The sequence below is a fragment of the Vanellus vanellus genome (assembly GCF_965231255.1).
Source record: "Vanellus vanellus genome assembly, chromosome: 11".
Lineage (NCBI taxonomy): Eukaryota > Metazoa > Chordata > Aves > Charadriiformes > Charadriidae > Vanellus > Vanellus vanellus.
Genome location: NC_138916.1, coordinates 6,421,361 through 6,430,265, shown reverse-complemented (window position 1 = coordinate 6,430,265; position 8,905 = coordinate 6,421,361).

The following is an 8,905-nucleotide window of genomic DNA, read 5'->3' as shown; positions in this document are numbered from 1 at the left end:
ATCTCCGCTTGAATGAAAGATGTGGAGGTTACATTTCAGACGAAGGAGCTAACTGTGCTCAGGAAAGATTTAATGAAACATCTGCCAGTAAGCTCCTGATAGTGACATTAATCAAAGAGACATTTTAGAGAGAGGAGTATAGGCCCATATGCCTATTTACTCACATTTATGAATTTGTTTACTCTCTGAGAAGGACGACCGCTGGGATACAGAGTGTTAGCGCGAGATCTCATATTCAATTCATACAAATGCAGATAAATATACGAAGAACAAGATCAAAGAATGATTTTTTTTTTCTAACAACTTCCACTAGAAAACCCAGCTCTTTGCAGCTTTCTGCCCAGAACACAATATAAAACTCATGAATAGTATCAGTAGACAGTAGTGAGCAAAAGGCTCCGACTCCTAGACAGCTACAATGTCTTCAACAGTGTGAGGAGAGACAACTGGCACAAGTGAGTATTGGTAACCCTGAATCTCAGCAGCGTTCCAGCTCAGGTCCCGACCAACAGCCTATTCCACTGACTCCCTTTTGCTATCCAGAATGTTCCCTTCTGTTATTTCTGTCTGTTCCCAATCTTGTGATGTGATTAGAGTAGATGATTATGCTTACATAATAGTATCAAATTAATTTGCAGCAGAGCACAACAGCAGAGGAAATTGTTTCGAGTTCTGAAATCTCCCCCTCCCCAGTTTATTTCAGTGACATCAGGGGATTAAGGCAAAATGGGTCAGTAGAACACTGCTGGGAAAACAACCAAAACATCAGTCCTGACCTTGTAAACGAGAGTGAGAGACTGCAAACAAAGCAAGCCGTTTATAGCATGTTCTGTAAGAAGAGCCATCAAGGTGAATTACTTTCCTGAACACCTATTGCATCTGAAAGCTGACAGAGGACGGCAGGTAAAACCACATTGCACACAGTCTTTCAGTAGAAAGGCATTTTGGGAATACTTTTCCAAAAGCGCGGAGCACAATTTAGACTTTTACTTTCTGTTAGAGGATGAGTTAATGCCAACAGTAATAGAAGTAATAACTTCCTGCTACTTTTAACCAAGGCAGGGGCATTAAACAAACCCACCTATGTACGGTCCAAGAGGTCTGACATTATACATCTCAGTTCTGCGGCATTCAGTAGCTCTGGGTGGCTGCTCTCTCGCTTCCTGTACAAACTACTTCCTACTGCTGGGATGCTGAGATGGGGATCGCGTTATAGGGTTATACCCATGTAATTTTTTAGCACTGAAGACAGTCTTCCGAGAGGTGTACAAAGACCTTGTTTGTAACTAGCAGATTTATATTGATTGTTGACAGTTGCCTTGGCCCAGGAAAGCAACCACTAACCAGGTTTACCACACTGCACAGCTGGCACAGCTGGTTTGTGATCGCTGCTAAACCTTTATGTACAAGGCACTCACAAAATATTTACCTTTCTTTTGGAAAACCAGATGCTTCTTCAACAGCTCCTCCTTAAAGCTGGCTGGATAAATAAAATTTGGGCCTGGGTCCAACTTCTCAGAAACATCCAAATGACTCCTTTTACTAGCTGTTTGTCTTTGCATCCTTCCAATGCTGACACCTACTTTCCATCACAAATACTTTAATGGAGGTAAATTAACATAACTTCTGGTTTAACAACAGCTTCGTTTTTACACCTTGACATGCCATAGCAGCATCCTTTGTGCTCTGCCAGCTTCACACGCTGAGGTAAGCACAATGACTAGGAGTGGTGTGCATTTGCATGCCACTGTTGCAGGCCATAGCGAGACAATGACACTTTCTGCACTTTGAAAAAGGCAGTATTTTAAGAAGGTATCTAAGCTCTCAAACATTCAAATTTTATCATGACATGTAAATCTAGGCCTAACACCATTAGTTATTTAATTCTTCCTTGTGCTCTATTAGCAACTCCGTCATATATTTATGCTTTATATTAGATTTATAATGTTAAACATGTAGATTTCCAATATCACTAAATTCAGCCTCCTCTAATATGGGTACATTCATGCTTATGTTCAGCTCTCAAAATAATTCTGCATGGCTGGAAGTTCTCTGGTATGGCGCCTACTTAATATACTTTATCAAGTGTGCAGTGTCATAATACGTTGATGGATTTCGTCTCTTTCTTCTCCAAGGTAAAGAGACAGGCTTTTTCCTTGTTTCTAGAGCACATGAAATGACAGAAACTCTCCATGTAAAAATTTTATCACTGATCATGATGAAAACTGATGAAGATCACACAAAGGCAAGTACTACGCAGTTCTTTCCTGAAGTGTCGTAAACACAACATAAGGTAGTCATGCTGGAAGTGTAATCTAAGCCTACTTTTCCTGCTCCTTCCTGTTTGTTTTTCTTCTCTATCAACATTATAATGCTTTGATGAAATGCAAGCATGAATGCATAAGACGTACTGTAATTTGTTGTGCTTTTCCTTCCCCAATGTCTGTAATTTCTACATAACTAAGACAACGTGTTAGTATTAATCTGATTTACACATAATAAGAAAAACATTACTTTGTTCCTTTAACCATATAATCACAAAACTTGCCCATCGTGTTACTGGATTACAGAAGTCTAACTGCGGTGACCTTTATTAGATGTTCAGTCTGCTCACAGATATTTATACTGCATATGTTAAGGAGCAAACATTAAACATTAGAAACTTTGGAGATCTTAGCGTTGACTCCCTCAACACCATAGATACTACTCTATGCTGCTCTCTACATGCAAGATACATAAAAAATCGACAGTACAAAGCATAATGTGGAAAAGAAAAGAAAAAAAGAGGAGACATACTTTAGGTTTCTTCCAGTCTGACTGCTTGGTATTTTTCTCTCTTTAACATTGCCCTAAAGACACTTCTCTTACATAATTTCTCCATATAAAATGAAAAGGACTTTTATGGGGGAAGAGTGGAGGAGGGATTGTAGTATTCCTAAATTGGCTAAGTCAGCGAAGTCTTCAATGCTGTCAATGAAGTACTCACATCTGAGACACAGCCAAGATGCTACCTGGACTGATCTGTCACCAAGGTTTTCTTAACAGAACACGTTATTTTTTCATGCCTGTACTGCTGGATATCTAACCAGTACCAAATAATTAATAATTTAGAAAGACAGACACTTACAATTCTGTAAATTTACTCTCAGCCCCTGTTTGGGCACCCTATAATCAAAGTACCAAAACCTACTAGTCAGGCTGAAGAATACCTTACAAAATTATTAAGTTTCTTGATACAGAACAATTTTGTCTGCAGAACTTTTGAAGTCCTCCAACTTCACCTTCAGCAGTGCACCAGTTTCCTCCCAGACACTGATGAAACGCTTTTACTTTTTCAACATTACACTGCAGTCGTCTGATCCTCACACTGCTATCAGTGCTACTAGCAGTACCCCTTGCCCCAGGCTTACCCTAATGTCAAGCCTGATGCTACCTCTAGCAATTAACACAGTGCTGCAAAAGAGAGCACCCCTTCCCCCCAAATCTGTAGCAGTTGCTGCTCCCATGGATGTCATTTAGCATTAAATATCATTTCAGTTCACAGTCTAAACTTAATAATTGCCCTGAAACCCTAAATCAAAACCCTGTTTTTTTCAGGTCTCTGGTAGTTTCAGGGGTGGATTCAAACAGGACATCTGTATCTGCATGCTACTCTCCCATTCTTCTTGTGAAGATCACAGCAATTTAGGCAGGGATTATTAGTTACTCATAAACCAGTTCTGAAACTGCCGTACTCTCAGCTTAGTACTATACTATAAACTGAAAACTGGAAAAACAGACTCTCATCTTCTTTGGTAGGCTGGGCTGGAAAGAGCAGCAGTGGATCAGACACCGCCAGTTCTGGTTTGTGACTTTTGCCTGGAGAGTGGATAGCAGGAACTGGCAGTACCTTGAGCAATTCTGGTTAAACTGCTGTTGGAGGTCTCAATCCAAAAACTTTCCCGGGCCAAATATTCATGATTTTTAAAACTCGGGGTTCACAGTATTGGCTATAGCTGGCTGATACTGATGCAATCAAGTCATAAGAAGCTTTTGCAATTCATTTCTTTGTATGTAAAGCCAGAATATGCAGTCTAATCTATGACAATAGCCATGAAAGCTATGACAAACAGCTGCTGAAGTAAAAAGCAAGAAATCAGGCAGAAAGGCTGGTTTCAGATGGCTATCTATATTGCGTTACCATTGACTGAAAAGTTAATTCTAGTAGCTGTGAAGACAATTTTAGAAATAGACAACAAAGATCTACCAATCCAGAGTCCTACTGCTTCTGTCACAAACTTTAAACCTTCCTCTTGTTTCACACCGCAAAGGGAAGCAGAGAGCATGCCTCCATCTTTTCTTGGGGGGGGAGGGAGGCAGTAGAGGAAGAGGGGAAGAACAGATTCTATTGCAGAAAGGGCCATAGGGATGGTTATGGTTGAGCTGAACTGAAATGCCGAAGACTTCAACAAGGTACTTTGAGCAGTATTTTCATTAGGCTTGCGTTCAAAGACACTACCTGTTCACAGACACTCCAACCTGCATTTAGGGATCAACTCCTTAATAGGAACTACTGCAACACTGTATATTTACTCTGATTTATGAGCAGAAGACAATGCCGAGTTCTAGCTTTACTCATTTTGAATTTCTGCACAGGAGAAGCTCCAGCCTCAGACTCCTACGTATTTAAGATGGATGATAGTACTTTAAGGTGACAGCTGAGGGCACTGTGCTGTAATACGCAATTTAGGTCTCTAATCTGTTCTTAAGGCATTAGAAGCTAATGGAGAAATTATAAAATATATACCAGTACTTCCACCATTTGAAAGCATTTTATCAACTATCAGAGACGGCACCAAAAGTAACAGGAAATTGGCGTAATTCGGACACCTGACTGAAAAAGGCAGAGCTTTTATAAACCAACTATTTACATGCCCGAATCTTCATACTACTCAAACCTCCTTTGACTACAGTAGCGCTTAAGGACTGTGCACAATAAAAAACATCCTAAAAGAGGGAATTATTTTATTAGACTTGCTATTTGAGGAGTATTTTTAATATAAATAAAGAAGAATTATTTTATAAACTAGCTGCTCAGCAACTTTACCACTCATGGGTCTTGCTCCCATACACCGAAGACAAATCCCTACTGACTTACATCGGGGTTTGTCTGAGCAGACAGGCAACACGGATCCTTTAACGCGTACATGTACTTGCCAGTGCAAGAAACCAGGTATTTATTTCCTCAGACAGCAGGAGCCAAATGAATCTAATGAGTGTCATTTTATCTGATGCTTCTTCTGTTTATAATAATAAACCTAACTTCATTCCTTAGTCTCTGCAGTTTCTGTAGGAGCCGACCTAAGGTTTTGTCTCCAAAAAAACCATTAAGGTGTTATAAACCATGGCTATTTCTTCTCTCTCTACTAGATATGGCCTAATGAGTTCAGAAAATTACATTCAAGATGCTGTTTTGCCAATTAGAATTGTCACTACCTGATTCTTGAAGGACACAGCCATCCCTAACTGTATGTGCAGACATCTTATTAAGTTGTGGTCCCTGCTTCTTGTGCTTTAAGTATTTAAACCTTCAGAGAGTCAAAGACTGGCTGAGAAAAATACCCCCTGTAACAAATAATCCAGATCCACGGAGGCAATGGCAGCCATTTTGATGCATCTGATTTTGACCAAAACCAGAGTTTTATCTGAGTTTCTGGACCACAGAATCTGAAAAACAGTTCTTTCCTGAATTTACCCATTTTTTTCAACCTACGTATGTAACACTGGACAACTAACCTAGAAATCCAAAAATTTTAGGACCAATCACAGAGTTTGAAGGTTGATGACACAGATTCAGAAATATCTGTGGAGACACAGGGAAACAAAAGTGCAAGGTAATCTTCTATGGCACAGTCTGCATCTGTAACTGATCCAGCCTGCTCTTTCCTTCAAAGATCTAATGCAGTCAGTTTTCTGTGGAAACAGATAAACCTAGAAACTAGGAAACTAGAAAAATCGGACAGAAAATTAGAGCTAGCTTCCCATGCAAAGGAGTGAGCCTTTTGGTTAAGTGGCCATGAGACTTCCTGCCAGCTGACGCCAGTAGATGTTTCAGGAGGACCAACAGAATGTAAAGTTTATTCCTGCTCCTGTACCAGCAGGAGCGCTTTGTCCTCCTGTTTTTTTCGCTGCAGCTCAGCAGAACATCAGGGTTACCTTAGCCATGGGCACAGCTCCTTGGAATTTAACATACAAGCCTAAATACTACTGTTACAGTTGTGGCTGTGAGATTTTCACTCTGCTGCTTGTCTGGTTTGGAGAGGTGGAAAGAAGAAAGTGCAGGAACCAACCACTTGTGCTTTTACCTGGCTGCTATGTAAAACTTAACCCTTAAGAGTTCAATATAAGGATGAATTCAGGATAGTAAGGAAGCAGAAATACTACGGGAAAGTCATAAAAGCAGAGTTTATGCTCAGAATCTTCCAGCACCTCACGTTTGACAAATACAGCAGTGTCACACATAAACCTCTGGAACTGGGCTGCCAAACTCAGAACCATCCCGGTTTTAAGGAAATACAACATTTAGTAAACCGCGCACAGTGAATAAAAATAAACAGGCATTTAGAAAAATTACTCTGTGTCTTAAACCGTTGCCAACTTTTCTTGAGCAGTAACTATTGTTGAAATGTTGCAGCAGTGGCAATTCAGAAGTTAGCCCTGACTTCGCCCTTCCAGCCAGGCTGAGTCACTCTTGCTCATCAGACAGAAATGACTTTACACCCTGCAACGTTACAGCCCTGATCTTCACCTGTGCTTCCTTTCTCTTAAGCCAATTTTTTGCTTCCTACCTGCTTCTGATGGCGGCACTGCTCTCCCAGCAGGCTTTGTACGCCGCTCCCAATGTGACTAGCATGTTATTAATGAAGAGGTGGCTGGTGTCTCTCATTACGCTTCCACTGAGTGAAAGCACCTCAGAACTAATTTAGCTTTCACTCGCAGGGGAAGACACAGTGCTCCACCAAGAAGTTCACTATTCTGCTGCCTTTAGCAATACAATCCCCTTCTTTTTTTTTGTTTTAACATTAATAAGGTGAGAGAATAGAGTATTTCCAAAAGAAATTAAGAAATGCAGAAGACAGATGCAAGTGCAGAGGCTCCCTGTGAGTAACCACCAAGCCCAATGCGAAGAGATAACACGCATACTGAAACAGATGGACAGGGTGGAGAGGAACTCCACAGGCAAACAAGCAGTAATAAAACCCGCACCTAGTGCGTAGAGTTAACCAGGTCTCTCAACCATTTAAACTTTCTTCCCTGTTTGTGAGAGTTCTCTGTGACAACAAATACAAAACTCCTGTGAAATTAAGGAGTATGGAAATAATTTTGCTCCCCAGGCTGAGAAGGTCAAATAGATTCAGAAAGTACTTCATATCCATCACTGTAAGAATAGAAACCTAATTAGAGACCAGACTTCACTGGCTAAAAGAGATCAAACTCACTTAAAGCTATCATCTGAAACATATTTTTAAAAGACTTTCCCTTGATTATTAATTCATTTACTTATCCTGCATACAGGGACAGTCATTCACTCGACACAGCTCCGCAGTTGCTCATTCTCTGAAATGAACCACCTCTCGACTCCCCGTCACACTGTATTTGCCAGCACCACTGTTTGTTATGCTTTATCCTTTTCCTATTTCTAGCTCCCTTTTTTCTATTTGATGCTCTTTAAATCTGAATATTTTACATGTTATATTCTTATACGTCACTTTAACAATTTACATGTTATGCCTACAATTTTATATTTTAATAACAGAGTAGCAGTAATGCAGTGAACTTCCAGAACCACAAGATTACAGCTTGTGCTGTACTCGTGATACGAGCAGGTTACATGCCAAGGTACCAAAAGGGTCTCCTCTACCACAGCAGCAAAGCCTTCAAGCAAGGGGATCAAGAAAGATTTCTCTTGCCGCGTGCATTTAAAGATTTTCCCACTATATGCCAATTGAATAGTGTAGTGGAATTGTCAGTTAATCATCACCTAGACGGATTTGGATCTATGTCAAACCTCATTTAAGGACTACGCATGTTTGCCTTACGTCTAAGGAAAACCCTACTGATTTTAATGGGCATTTTCTTAATTCTTTCATATTTAAATGAATTTAATGCTCAGGGAAGACTACAAAAGAATAACAATTAACTTAATTTGGGCAGGCTTGCTTTAAACTTTCTGCACCACTGCTGCACCAAAGGGGTGAATGTTTCTTAACGGGCAAGAACAGAATGAGGATGAAATTAAATTTACTTTACCTTTCCCTTTAACCCTCGTTTGAACAACTGCAAGACTAAGTTTATAAGCCCTAATATTTTGCAATAATATTTTGGTTAGTGTTTACCTTAGGCTCATGCATTCTCTATTTCTTACTCTCTACTAACCACTAAATACAAAAATCAAACAGAATTCAATCACTATTCCTCATGCTAGCGATAGATGTTGGGCAGGCAGTCATAGAATGGTTAGAGTTGAAAGGGACCTTGAAGATCACCTAGTTCCAAACCCCCTGCCATGGGCAGGGACACCTTCCGCTAGCCCAGGTTGCTCAAAGCCCAGTCCAACCCAGCCTTGAACACTTCCAAAATAAATCCAAGTTTAATCTTTTTTCCTACCCCAAAATTATCTGCATCCAGAAAATTAATCAAACTTCCTTTGGGGAAAAAAAAAAAAAAAAAAGCTGGAGAGCAATTACACAATCAGAATTTTTTTTACATTTTAAAAACATTGTCGTAGTTTTGTCATTGTTACTACCTACGAATGTATCAATTCCTCTTTCTATTATGCAGTTGTTGCTAGAGAGTAGTATTATTATACAAAGTACCACAGAGATTTTGGCCACATTATTTACTTGTGACATTAAAGTTCAAGATT